Source organism: Vipera ursinii, assembly GCF_947247035.1.
Source record: "Vipera ursinii genome assembly, chromosome: 1".
Lineage (NCBI taxonomy): Eukaryota > Metazoa > Chordata > Lepidosauria > Squamata > Viperidae > Vipera > Vipera ursinii.
In genome coordinates, this window is record NC_139512.1 from 18,268,727 (window position 1) to 18,283,919 (window position 15,193).

The window sequence follows — 15,193 nt, forward strand, 5'->3', positions numbered from 1 at the left end:
GAAAACTCTTCCTTTTGCGATATGCTTGTAGTCCATGGTTTCTCAACCTTGACAACTTTAAGACTGTGTGGACTTCAACTCCCAGAATTCCCTAGCAGGCATGGGAGTTGAAGTCCACACATCTTAAAGTTGCCAAGGTTGAGAAACACTGCGATATTCAATCATTATATATGAATGAGTGTTAGAGGAAAAGTATTCCACTTGTATACAATAAGATTTGGAAACATGCCATTTTCAGATAGTAGAAAAGTATTGTTGAAAATGAAGATTGCAATAGGTATTGCTGCCTTTTGGACCTATGTGAAGATAAAATAGAATACTAACCTGCATGTTTTTTTTCCCCGAATTTAGTTAGAAGCAAAAGTCAGATGAATGAACAGCTGACCACAAAATATTTGTTTCTCCTCTTCAGGTTTATTACAGATACCTGAGTCTTAATGGGAAGATTTGCAGTTAGGATGCAAATAATAGGAATAATAATAACAGCAGAGGGATAAATGCCAATGGGGGCATTCCATGTTGGAAGTGGTTAGTAAACTAGGAGGAAGATTCCACCTCCATCCCATAATATTCTGGGTTATTTTAAATTTATTTAATCCCTGTTCATTTTAATATTTAATGTTTTAATGTTTTCTACCTTTGTTTTTATGGTATCTGTAAGCTGCCCAAAGTATCTTGACAGTGAGATGGGCAACATATAAATTTAATAAATAAATGAACGAATAAATAAATAAAAAAACATTAGCTACTAATTGATGGGATTATTTTGGAAAACTGCAAAAGAAGGAAAACCAACCTGAATATAGTTTGGATTGACCGAAATAAAGCATTTGGCTCAGAATATAGAATACAAAATAACAGGGTTGGAAGGGACCTTGGAGATCTTCTAGTTCAATTTTCCGCTCAAGAAGGAGATCAGGACAAATGGCTGCCTAAAATCTTCTTAAAAACCTCCAGCGATGGAGCACCCACAATGTCTGGAGGCAAGCTGTTTCACTGATTATTTTTTTTAAAATTCCATTTATATCCCGCCCTTCTCCGAAGACTCAAGGCGGCTTACAAGCTTAGCAGTAGCCTTCATTCTATGTATATGCCTGCTTATTAGGGCTTTCACACACACCCCAAGCGGCATTATTACAAAGTCAGCTTAATTGCCCCCAACAATCTGGGTCCTCGTTTTACCTACCTGGGAAGGATGGAAGGCTGAGTCAACCTTGAGCCTGGTGGGATGTGAACCTGCACTAATTGCAGGCAGCTGGTGTTACTTAAGGAGGCATTAGCCCACTGCTCCACCAAGGCTCTTGTTTTCACTGACAGGAAATTTCTCCTTATTTCTATGTTGCATCTTTTTTTTGTTAAGCTTCTATCTGTTACTTCTTTTTCCTACCTAGAAATAAAAATAGAATGAATATGGCAAAAGAAAGCAAAGATAGTACCAACAGAATTATTGGGTGTAATCCCAAAACAACTAGAGCAGGGGTGTCAAACTCAATTTCATTGAGGGCCGCATCAGCATTGCGGTTGCCCTCAGGGGGCCGGGTGGGTATGGCCAGGGTGGGCGTGGCCTATTGGGTGGGCGTGGCTAGAGTGCATATGGCCTGCTGGGTGGGCGTGGCCAGCTCTACATGGTTCGCATCAAGGGTGCCTATGGGGGCCTGGGCAGGAGTGGGACAGATCTGGGGGTCTCTGGCAGGAGGGTCTCTGGGCCAGGGCCAAGGCAGTGGGGGCCATTCCCTCACTGTTTCCAGGATGGCTTCGCAGGCCACATGAAACCACTTTGCGGGCCGGATCTGGCCCCCGGGCCTTGTGTTTGACATGTCTGAACTAGAGCATCACGTGAACATCATCCGCATTGACAAAATCCCCTTTAGTCAACTGCAAAAGGCAGCTTGACTTGGAACAACTTACCTCCTATGACAATTTCTTTAATATTATAACATCTGCCTATCCCAGGAGGTCCTTGGGAAGAAGTTGATAGACAACAGTCTAAAAAAATTGGCTTACTATGCAACCAATCATAATTTATTAAACTTGTATGCTACCCAACCCTTAGTGACTCTGAGTGACTCACAACAACCAAAGAAATCACATTAAAACCTGTAAAACATAAAAAGTAAAGATAAAAGATGGCAAGCACGATAAAGTGAGGTGGTCCTAATGTCTGTTGCTGAAGGTCGGAGCTCTTCAGAATGGCAGAATGGGAACCATCTATATCTCTGGGGCAACCTTGTTCCACAGGTAGGCACTGCTACAGAGAAGACAGGCTACCTGGATCCTAAGAGATGGCAATAGAATCTGGAGTACATCAATCATTCAAAATTAAATTGGCCAAGCAGATATTAAATGCAATCAGACCCTATGCCATGTAGAGCTTAATAGATTACAATCCGTACCATGAATTGCACCCAGAGACAAATTGCCTTCTAAATTTTCAACCAAATGAATGAACAGGGAAAAAGGATGGACAACTTCTCCTATGGAAGGAGAATGTCTATAGCAATTTTTCCAGAGCAGGAGCAGTTTAGATATGGCAAGAGCTTTGAAAAAGTCCCCTGGAAGGAATTTCCTGGGATGAATGTCCTCTTTGGTATTTAATAGAAAGATAGAAATTAGAGTGATAGTTGACTTTTGAGGAGAGGATTGAATAGTGAAATCCAAGGTGCTCATAAACTGCTCTTAGATCTCTTTAGAACTAAGGCAGTGCAAGAACACACCCTATGCTTGAGAATTTCATTCCCATTATCTTCTTTTCTGAAATTACCTTCCACAGCAATTTTTCTTTCATCAAATTGAGCAGTAGTGATTTATTTACATTGCAACTTTGAACATTAATAGAAATCAAAAGGGAGAAGAATTTGTCTGTGAGGCATTTGGTTTAACCTAGTATTTTTCAGTCTTGGCAACTTTGAGATGTGTGGACTTCAACTCCCAGAATTCCCCAGCCAGAATTCTGGGAGCTGAAGTCCACAGATCTTAAAGTTGCCAAGGTTGAGAAACACCAGGTTAAACCATAATAGCTAATCCCTGCCAGCCATCTTCCTCTTTGTGGATTTTTTTTTAAACACACACACACACACACACACACACACACACACATTCACACACAAACAATTTACCCAACCAGCCACCCATACTAGATTAATGCCTTGGAAGGAGTGGAAGACAGAACCATTTGATGAATCACAAATAGAAGTACACCCTTGAGATGGAGAGTGGAGATCGCAGCCTCTGCAAACAATTGGATGGGATTACTAGCATGTTCCAGTCCCAAATGCCAGGGGAGCAGGGAGAGATTTGTCTTCTCACTGCCTCTTTCTGCCTTTTTAACCAAGAACAAAGAAAAGTCATTGTTACTGATATTTATTGGTCATAATGTAACAGCCACATTTGTCTCTTGCATTGCAAAATGCCATAATTCATGATGTGGGCTGAAGCAAAAAGGATGAAATTTAATGTGGAGAAATGCAAAATCCTGCAACTGAGGGTGGTGGTGGTGAGGCAGGAATGAAAGGTACAAATATAAGATGGGGGAGATTTGACTCGGTAGTAGTACTACCGAGCTAAATGTATGATGCAGATTGATTCCAAAAAAGCCAAATGCTATTTTGGGATGTATTAATTCTCTACATGGGGCTACCCTTGAAAGGCATTTGGAGGCTCCAACTGGTGTGGAGAGCAGTGGGTGCAGTCAGTATTTGGGGCCCCTACAGTGGCCCATGTTACTGCCAGCTTATTTCTGAGTAAAATTCAAGATGTTGATTATTACCTATAAAGCCCTGCTTGGCATGGATCCAGGTTACTTGAGGACCCATTTCACCCAAAATTGTCTATACAGGGCACCATGGTCTAAAAAGGACTTCAACAAATTAGAGTGAAACTGAATGTGAGGTGACTGAAAAGTAAATCCTTTGAAGAATGGTTTATTTATTTATTTATTTATTTATTTATTTATTTATTTATTTATTTATTTATTTATTTATTTATTTATATTTATATACCGCCCTTTCCCGAAGGACTCAGGGCGGTTTACAGGGTGGTTAAAACAAAAAATACAAAAGTTAAGAACAGATTAAAAAATATTATATCCATCCCTGAACAAATAAAACCCCAGTTAAAATTAAAATTAAAATGACCTGTATGTTTAGCCTTTAGAAGAGAAGGCTGAGGGAAAGAGAGTATCAGATATCTCAAGCAGTATCACATACAGAAATGAATGCATGTGTTATTGGTTACCTTGAAGGACATGTCCAAAACCCAATAGACTGAAATTACAGGCAAGTAGATTCAGGTTAGCGGTTAAAAGGAATCTCCCATGTTAAGAAGGGACGCAGTGGCTCAGTGGGTTAAGACGCTGAGCTTGTCGATCAGATGGTCGGCAGTTTGGTGGGTCGAATCCTGAGTGCCACGTAACAGAGTGAACGCCTGTTACCTGTCCCAGCTTCTGCCAACCTAGCAGTTCGAAAGCATTTAAAAATGCAAGTAGAAAAATAGGGACCACTATGGTGGGAAGGTAACAGCGTTCCTTGTGCCTTTGGTGTCTAGTCATGCCAGCCACATGTCCATGGAGACATCCTCGGACAAGCGCTGGCTCTTCGGCTTTGAAACGGAGATGAGCACCAGCCCCTAGAGTTGGAAACAACTAGCACGCATGTGCGGGGGAACCTTTACCTTTACCTTACCCATGTTAAGAACTTCAAACAGTGGGAAAGTGGCATGTTCCTCTTCACTAGAGGTCTTCAGAGAGAGATTATATAATCATCTGTCTGAAGTGCTTTAAATTCAGATCCCTCAGTGAGCAGAAGATTGGACTAGATAAGTTCTGAGTTCTCTTTCAACTCTTGAGATTCTGTGATTATTAGATAGCATACCATTTGTGACCCCTGTGTAGACACATTGAGCAACTGCGGTCAATTCTTATTTCTCCATAATGTGAATTATATTGTGAAACAGAGTCAGGAAGTGAAAGAAGGCCCTCTCTTCTTATTGACCCCCTTGGCAATGGGTCTCAAAATATTTTTAACTATTATTTAGACATTGTAGCTTTGTAAACTGCTTGAATATTTCAATTGTTTTTTTAAATGTTAGCTATTTTGCCTTAATGGGATTTAATATCATTTTTTTTATTAAGGGGAAGGGGGCAGTGAAACATTCTAAATTACAATTAAGCAGGTAACTAGTTTAGTTAGGTTGATGGACACATATTTCTTTGGAGTCTGTGATTGCTGCCTTCCTTTATTTTCTTTCCTGCATTACCTTTTCCTAACCATTTTTCTTGTATCTGGAGATTTGGCTTCATTACTTTGAAAAGGGACATTCTCATTAAAATCTTCCCTGTGTGCAAAATGTCATGGTTGCAATCTACTCCTTCTGTTTTCTGGATGTTCACTAGATTTTATTAGGTTCTGCACTTTGGGCTCTGGGCAGGGAGATCTAAAACATTTTTGTATTTAAGAACAGTTTGCCAATGGAATTAATTATCCACAAAGCTGTTGGGGTCCCTCTGGTGAAGGTCTAAGAGCACCCCAGATGGACATAACAGGGAGCATCAAGAATTTCAACTGTACTGGTGGCAGCCCTTTGTAATTATCTTTTACTGGGAGAACCCTTGAAAGAAGGGCTCTGCTAGAGTGGTCTAAATTATTCCCTTTAAGCTTGTAAGAATCCACAAAGCTCACATTTTGTCTCAGCAGTCAGAGAGTTTTTGCAAGGCTGCCAACACCAGTGCTTACTCGGTTCCATCACCATTTGAGTACAAGTTATTGTAAAGTAAAAGCCGTGGCTTAGGTGTTCATTTTCTTGGGTGAATTAAGTACAGATAATGAACACTGAAGTATAAGTGTCCTCTTGGTAGAAATAGGGCCCCTCTATGTGACATCTCAATGAAATCAGCCACATTCCTTATAAGCTGGGTTCCTACAATGAATATCAAATGAATCCAGAATAACAGGATACTTACCATAACATTTTTTTTCTGATTATCAAATCATAAATTCCAGATTAAGTAGTGCTAATGGCAAATGAGGCCCTACAGAGACATTTGGTCCAACTCCGGGACTCCAATGAGTCAATTCCTCTTGTGAAAACAGAAAACCAGTTTGCCCTTGAATTTTAGGAGGCTATTTGTTTTAGCAGGCCTTTCCTAAGCATCAAGTATGGAACCGGGAGAAAATGAAGACTGTTGTATCAGAGGAGTTCATTTGGAAGATGGTCTAGACCAGGGGTAGGCAACCTCGGCTCTTTTATGACTCATGGACTTCAACTCCCAGAATTCCTGAGTCAGCTGACTCAGGAATTCTGGCAGTTGAAGTCCATGAGTCATAAAAGAGCCGAGGTTGCCTACCCCTGGTCTAGACTATATTTTTTATGATTGGACATGTAAATTTGGCACTCAGTTTTGATTTTCTGTAATTACCTGAAATGTGTCTGAAGAAAGCAGGATCTACACATGCTTTACTGAGGAGAACATACAGTTTTGTGATAGGATTTCTGCATTGGCTCCATTGTGCTTTTGCAGATCTGCATCGAAGGCATTAAACTCAAATTTGAAATTCAGAATAGAGCTGGAAGGGACCTTGGAGGTCTTCTAGTCCAACCCCTTGCTCAGGGCAGGAGATCCTATACCATTTCAATCAAATTGCTATCCAGTCTCTTCTTAAAAAAACCTCCAGCTTCTGAAGGCAAGCTGTTCCACTGGTGAATTGTTCTCAGTGCTAGAAAGTTTCTCCTTAATTTCAGGTTGCTTCTCTCTTTGATCAGTTTTCAGCCATTGTTTCTTGTCTTGCCTTCTGATCTTGCTATCATGTCACCCCAGTCCATCTTTTCTCTAGAGCCAAACCCAAATCCTTCAACCATTCTTCATATGTTTTAGTCTCCAGGCCTTTAATCTTCTAAATTGCTCTTCTTTGCACTTTTTCCCAAAATCTCAACATCTTTTTTGTAATGTGGTGACCAAAACTGGATGCAGTATTCCAGATTTTATAAACTGATACTAATACATGATTTTGATTCTCTTCCTCTGTACATACAACCAAGGATTGTATTAGCTTTTTCGACTGCATTAATAAGAGATAGTTCCTTTGAGTGAGGTTGTCCTCAATATGCCATTACTGACACCATGTTGCATATACAAACATGATTGTCATTATCTCATTTCATTTATTCCAGAATTCCTAATGGGTTGGGTTCACTAAGTGAAATAATAGAAATTATAAAGCAGAAGGAAAAAATAGTCACTAAAAGAAAAGAATAAAGGGGATATTAAGGTTGTTTCCTAATATATATTTTCTTGTTATCTCCATTTACATAAACATTATATATGACAGAAGAAAACTGCCTTTTGTTCCTGAAGTCAAGTTTTCTCCAATGTTTGAAAAACTATTAAGGTTTGTTCTTCCCTTCTGGCCAGCAAAAATTGAATCTAAAAGAAAAAGAAAAAGAAAACTCACTTAAAACACTAGGTGAAATAGGATTATCCTATAAATAAAATCAGTAGAGGAATCCAGTTGCTTTGAGAGAGGACTATTATGTCAGAGGAAGTGGATAATCTAAAGGTGAGGTGTCCCAACTATGGCAACTTTAAGACTTGTGGACTTCAATTAGCTGGGGAATTCTGGGAATTGAAGTCCACAAGTTTTAAACTTGCCAAAGTTGGACAGCCCTCATCTAAAGTCTCACCAGTTTCACCACAGTAATATAGAAAGGAAGGAGTGATGTTTTCCCTTCCCACCAGTTTTAAGAATCCAAACTGACTTCCATCTGTGCTATAAACACAGGAGTGTGGTTACAAGTTTTCTATCCTTCTCATGGATGGGAGATTCTGGATATAAAACATGCCCTTGCCTTATTTCTTGTTTTCTTTCCTTTTAGTTCAAGAGGAAAAGACTGCAGTTTGTTTTGGAGAGAATCAAAAAGAGATCTTATAGCCTTTCAAAGATGTCTATTTTTACATGTTAATTTATAGTGAAGGACAATATAATGAAAAATAATTATTCACAAAGTTTTTAGTTGATAATTTTGCAAGAATGTATTCAGGAGATCTGTGTGGTTTTTTTTACTTATGACAGTGTCAGAAATTTGTTGGCTATTTTGGAATATTTGGAACAACATAATGAAAATCAAGCTGCGTTGATTTTTTTTTTTAAGAATCAAAGAAGGCCTTTGACAATTTGAACTGGGCTTGCTTATTTAAGGTTTTGGAAGATATGAAGTTTGGAAAGAATTTTATAAAAAGATCAATTTACACTTCACAAGAAGCACAAATAGTTGTTAATGGAGACCTAACAAAACCCCAAGAGATGCAAAAAAGAAATAAGACAAGAATGCCCACTGTTTTCTGTCTTGTTTACTTTGGTTCTTGAAATATTGAATAAAGATGTAAGATAAAATGAGAGGATTGTAGGAGTAAAGATTTAAGAAGAAATGTATACGTTAAAGGTGTTTGCAGATTTAGTAATGGTTCTGGAAGATCATTTAAAGGAAATAGAAATATTAATGAGCAAATTAAAAGAATTTGGTGCATTAGCAGGCTTAAAGATTAATAAATAGAATATGAAGATGTCCACAAATATGTAAAAATATAACATCAAACAGATTTGATAAAGAGAATGGGTTTAAGACTAAGGAGAGGATAAAGTATTTGGGTATTGTTGTGATAAATATGAATGGTATTTTTTTTAAAAAAATTAAAACCTGAAATGAAATTTAAAAAAGGCAAGATAAAATAGCAGAAGCTGTAACTGTCATTGTTGTGGAGAATTTCTGCAATTAGAAGTCTTGCCTAATGTGAGGTTTCTGTTTCAGACAGTACCTATTTTGACAACTGATACACTATTTAAAAAATGGCAGAAAATATATCTAAATTTGTGCAGCAGAGGGAAAAAAAAATCATGAGCTAAATACAAATGTTACAAGAGGCAAAGGAAAGATGAAGATTGGGTCTACCTGATTTGAAATTGTATTTTAGAGTTTCCTGTTTAGTTTGGATGAAAGAGTAGGTGTGCTGGGAAATAAAAGGCTCTTGGATTTAGAAGGACATGGGATTTGGCTGGCAAGGATATTTGCACTATTTTTATTTATTTATTTATTTTTATCCCATTTATATCCCGCCCTTCTCCGAAGACTCAGGGAGGCCTACAATCTAAGAAGCACAAATCAATGTGCTCAGCAATAGCCTTCATTCTATGTATAGGCCTGCTTATTAGGGCTTTCCCCCCTCCCCCAGCAGCATTATTACAAAGTCAGCTTAATTGCCCCCAACAATCTGGGTCCTCATTTTACCTACCTCGGAAGGATGGAAGGCTGAGTCAACCTTGAGCCTGGTGGGACTCGAACCTGTGCTGATTGCAGGCAGCTGGTGTTACTTAAGGAGGCATTAGCCCACTGTTCCACCAAGACTCACAAAGTCAAAGTTTATGTGGATTTTAAAAATCATTATGCTAGATGTGTTATATTGAGAATATGGATAGATAGATAGAAACCCAGCTTAAGCCAGTGAACATCTTTTTTTGGATCTCAGTATAAGAGCCATTATATAGATGAGAAATTATAGGAAAATGAAAAGGGCTTATTGTGAGATACAAGATTTTTGTCAAGGAAAATGTACAAATAAACCAGAGAAGAAATGGTGGATGGGGATATAGTTCTCAATGCTTTTCTTATTCACAATTATTAGAAAGATTTAATGTAGACAAAACAGTTTATGATTTTGACTGTTATAAGAGTGAGTTTGAAATAGTATGGCATACAAATCCTGAACATATAATTGCTACAATGTACAAACTTTAACTGAAATTTTAAACAGAAGAAGAATTTTTTGTATATGATAACTGCAGTGAGATTATTGTATGCACAAAATGGAAAGATCCAGCATTTTCCACAATGGAAGAATGGTTGATGAACATGATGGGACTTTCTGAGATGGCTTTTTTGATCAGAGAACAGACCTTATCTATGTTTATTGCTGATTGGTAACCCTTATGGAGTTTTTAATTTTTATTTATTTTTATTTTTATTCCATTTATATCCTGCCCTTCTCCGAAGACTCAGGGCGGCTTACAAGCTTAGCAGTAGCCTTCATTCTATGTATATGCCTGCTTATTAGGGCTTTCACACACACCCCAAGCAGCATTATGACAAAGTCAGCTTAATTGCCCCCAACAATCTGGGTCCTCATTTTACCTACCTGGGAAGGATGGAACGCTGAGTCAACCTTGAGCCTGAGTCAACCTTTGCATGGAAAAGAGAAAAAAGTAGCTTACAATTTATGGTTTTGATGATTAGACAGGATAGATTATAGAAAGAAGAGAGTTATGTTGTAACCATATACAACAGTAAGAGGTAAATTTATCATTGTACTTAAAACTGTTCTAAAGAAGATTGGTAGTCACTTCTTCATCTTTCTTTATTTTCTTTTTTTATTCTACTTTTAGTTTCTTACGCTTATCACTTTAAAATTTATTTCTCTTTTCTGTTTTCTTACTTTATATTAGGTTGTACTAGTTTTTATTCTCCTTTTTAAAGTAAGTTGCAAGTATAGGCTATGATCTAGTTAAGCCATACAATTAATCAGATTTTTCCATTGTATTCTTGAAGTAGTTTCCAGTTGGTTTTCTTCTCCCAGTTCAGACAAAATTCTCTACAGTTGTCTTTCAAGCACTGGAAATTAATAACAATCATTGCACCAGTAATCCAGAAAGCTTGTAGGTTCTTCTTCATTGCATATATTCAAGCATGAAATGGACAGGGTTTTGTATTCCTCAAGAAGTGAGACGTGATGACCCAAATGGGCCCTTCCAATTCTTTGGTTTTATGAAATTTCATGGCAATATAATCTAAGAGAAGTTCAAAAGAAAATTTGGTTTGGTTAGAATAGAAATGAAATTGGAATTTGATGGTCAGAATTGTTTATGATTATAGAAATACTGTGTGCTATGGTTTACTCATGTTTAAAGAGTCATTGTATTTTATATATAAGTAGAGAAGGGAACTAGGGGATCAGCCATTTTGGACTTAATTCTCACTAACAGAGATGAAATGATAGAAGGTGTTGAAGCTACAGGAACCTTACGGGGAGTGATCATGCAATATTAGGATTCAACATTATACAAGCACAAGCAATAGAACACAGTCAAACTAGAGTCTTGGACTTTAAGAGAGCTAATTTCAATAAACTTAGAGAGAGAGCTTGAGAAGGATTCCATGGATGAGAATCCTCAAGGGGAAAACAACTCAAGAAGCTTGGGAAATTTTGAAAAGTGAGATTATAAAAGCCCAGTCTAGCACAATACCAACAAAGAAGAAAAATAACAGTTCTCACAAGAAACTAGCATGGTTGCATAAAGAACTCTCTGATAAATTGAAAGACAAAAAGAACAAGTATAAAAAGTGGAAAGAGGAACAAATAACTAAGGCAGAACATCAGCAAATAGCCCAAGCCTGAAAACATGAAGTGAGGAAAGCTAAGGCTCAAAATGAACTAAGACTTGCGACAAAAGTAAAAAAAAATAACAAAAAAGCTTCTTTCAATATGTAAAAAACAAGAAAAAGGTTAAGGAAATGATTGGTCCATTAGTGGGAGAAAGTGGCAAGACAAATCACCAGGACGAGATGGATTACACCCCAAGGTTCTGAAGCAACTGGCAGATGTGATCTCAGAACCACTGAACTATATCTTTCAAAGATCCTGAAGCACTGGGGAACTACCAGGGACTGGAAAAGAGCTGATGTAGTTCCCATCTTCAAAAAAGGGTAACAAATGGATCCAGGAAACTACAGACCTATCAGCCTGGAAAAGATAATCAAGCAATAAATCAGCGAACACCTTGAAGCAAATAAAGTCATTACCAAAAGCCAGCATGGAGATGATAGCAGTGTTCCAATATCTCAGGGACTGCCACAAAGAAGAGGGAGTCAAGCTATTCTCCAAAGTGCCTGAAGGTAGGACAAGAAGCAACGGAGGGAAACTAATCAAGGAGAGAAGCAACCTAGAATTAAGGAGAAATTTCCTTACAGTTAGAACAATTAATCAATGGAACAGCCTGTCTCCAGAAGCTGTGAATGTTCCAACACTCCAACACCCTTTTAAGAAGAGACTGGACAGCCATTTGTCTGAAATGGTATGGGGTTTCCTGCCTGAGCAGAGGGTTGGACTAGAAGACCTCAGGGTCCCTTTCAACTCCACTGTCCACCAGATGGATCTGTAGCTGACTGACAAACTGTACTCAATGAGTAGTCCTCAATGGCACTACATCCACAAGGAGAGGAGCAGTGGGGTACTACAAGGTTCCATCTTAGGCCCAGTACTCTTCAATATCTTCATAAATGGCTTAGATGAAGGAATTGAAGGGGAACTCAGGAAATTTGCAGATGACACCAATCTGACAGGAGTAGCCAACACCGCAGAAGACAAACTCAGGATCCAAAAAGATCTAGAGAAACTTGAACAATGGGCCCTATCCAACAAAATAAGTTTCAATATAGAGAAAAGCAAAGTCTTACATTTAGGCAGTAAAAATCAAAGGTGTAAGTACAGATTAGGCAAGACCTGGCTTAAAAACAGTAACTGTGAGAGAGATCTTGGAGTCCTAGATCTTGACTATGAGCCAGTAGTGTGCAGCAGCAACCAAAAAAGCTAATACAATTCTGGGTTGTATAAACAGAGGCATAGAGTCAAGATCATGTGAGTTATTAGTACCACTTTATTAAAACCCTAGTAAGACCACACCTGGAATACTGCAGCCAATTTTGGTCACCATATCACAAAAAAGATGTTGAAAGTTTGGAAAAAAATCAGAGAAAAGCAACTAAGATGATCAAAGGTCTGGAGACTAAAACATACAAAGAACAGCTGCAGGATTTGGGGTTGGCTAGTCTAAAGAAAAGAAGAAATAGGAGAGACATGATAGCAGTATTCCAGTATCTGAGGGGCTGCCACAAGGAAGAGGGGGCCATGTTGTTCACCAGAGCACCAGAGGGAAAGATGAGAAACAATGGTTGGAAACTGATCAAAGAGAGAAGCAACCTGGAATTAAGGAGAAACTTCCTGACAGTGAGGACAATTAACCAGGGGAACAGCTTGCCTCCAGAAATCGTGGGTGCTCCATCACTGGAGATTTTTAAGAAGAGACTAGACAATCACCTGTCTGAGATGGTATAGGGCAGGGGTCGGCAACCTGAAACAGTGAAAGAGCCATTCGGAACCGGTTCTCTCACAAAAGTAAAAAACTGGGAGCTGCAAAGGACGTGCATACGCACGCATGCGCAAAACAACAGGCTTGATTGACAGAACAGTGGAGCCTAAGGGGAGACATGCAGCCGCCCTGCCCCCTCTGCTCTCATTCACTCGCCTTTGCTTGGAAAAGCTTCTCTCGCTCTCATTCACTCATGTTTTGTTTGCAAAAGCTTCTCTCTCACTCTCTCATTACCTCACCTTTGCTCTAAAAAGCCTCTTTCAAACACTCATTCACTTACACTGCTCAAAAACGTTTCTCTCTCACTCTCATTCACTCACCAACTCAAAAGGCCAGCCACGGCACCTCCATTGACTTCCATGGGGATGCTTGGCAATTAAAACCACTCCTGCTACTCCTTCTACTGCTAACCTTTTCACTTGGTGCTTGGTTCCGATTTAACCTGAGAATCCCCGGATGTCACTGCTGGGGTGGAGGAGGCTGCCCAGGTTCGGCCTTAGCGGAAGCCAATGACAGTAGCGGTGGAGGCGGCGGCGAGAGAGAGATGCTGGAGTTCTGCCACATCTCCGTCAGCCTCCGCCTCCCCCGCAGAAACAAATCCCTGTGCCGGCTCTCATGGCAGCAGTGAGCCCCAAGGAGCAGGCAATCGCTCTGGCGGCGGCAGCTGCTGTTGGGGCCGCCCAGTGCAGTCTCCTTCTCTTTGTTTCAGTTTGCTTTCTGCATTTGGAACGAAGACACAAGATTTGGTGTTTTTTCCACGCCCGCCCATCAGCGGGCATAGAGAAACACCCATTCCCTCTGCTGAGCCATCCCAGTTACTTCCCTGGAGCACCTTCATATCTTGCAAAGGCGCACAGGGAATCCGCGTTTCTCCACACGCGCTGATCAGCGGGCGCGGAGAAATGCCCATTCTCTCTGCTGAGCTGTCCCAGCTGCTTGCATTGCAGAAGCCAAGCATTTGGAATGAAGACTCGAGATTCAGCATTTCTCCCTGCGCGCTGATCAGCGGGCATGGAGAAATGCCCATTCCCTCTGCTTAGCCATCCCAGTTACTTCCCTGGAGCACCTCCATATCTTGCACGGGTGCACAAGGAATACGCGTTTCTCCACACGCGCTGATCAGCGGGCGCGGAGAAATGCCCATTCTCTCTGCTGAGCTGTCCCAGCTGCTTGCATTGCAGAAGCCAAGCATTTGGAATGAAGACTCGAGATTCAGCATTTCTCCCCGCGCGCTGATCAGCGGGCATGGAGAAATGCCCATTCCCTCTGCTTAGCCATCCCAGTTACTTCCCTGGAGCACCTCCATATCTTGCACGGGTGCACAAGGAATACGCGTTTCTCCACACGCGCTGATCAGCGGGCGCGGAGAAATGCCCATTCTCTCTGCTGAGCTGTCCCAGCTGCTTGCATTGCAGAAGCCAAGCATTTGGAATGAAGACTCGAGATTCAGCATTTCTCCCCGCGCGCTGATCAGCGGGCACGGAGAAACGCCCATTCCCTCTGCTGAGCCATCCCAGTTACTTCCCTGAAGCACCTCCATATCTTGCAAGGGCGCCCTCTCTTTGTTTCAGCTTGCTTTCTGCATTTGGGATGAAGACTCGAGAGAAGGAAACTGTAAGGAGCGCGAGATCAGCCCGTGCGGAGAAACACCGAATCTCGAGTCTTCATTCCAAATGCTTGCCTTCTGCAATGGAAGCAACTGGGACAGCTCAGCAGAGAGAATGGGCATTTCTCCGCGCCCGCTGATCAGCACGTGTGGAGAAATGTGGATTCCCTGTGCGCCCTTGCAAGATATGAAGGTGCTCCAGGGAAGTAACTGGGATGGCTCAGCAGATGGAATGGGTGTTTCTGCGCGCCCGTTGATGAGCGGGTGCGGAGAAACACCAAATCTTGTGTCTTCGTTCCAAATGCAGAAAGCAAACTGAAACAAAGAGAATGAGACTGCACTGGGTGGCCCCAACAGCAGCCGCCGCCGCTGGAGCGATTGCCTGCTCCTCACTGCTGCC

General features: G+C 40.5%; 1 long non-coding RNA gene across 1 annotated transcript in view; it reads right to left on the reverse strand.

Annotated features, from left to right (window-relative positions):
• The window catches only part of LOC310632964, a 1,456,945-nt gene that overhangs the window by 537,156 nt on the left and 904,596 nt on the right, over positions 1–15,193 (reverse strand). The window contains exon 2 of the long non-coding RNA XR_014490954.1: positions 3,894–4,015. This is a non-coding gene — a long non-coding RNA (uncharacterized lncRNA). The remainder of the gene's footprint in view (positions 1–3,893; positions 4,016–15,193) is intronic.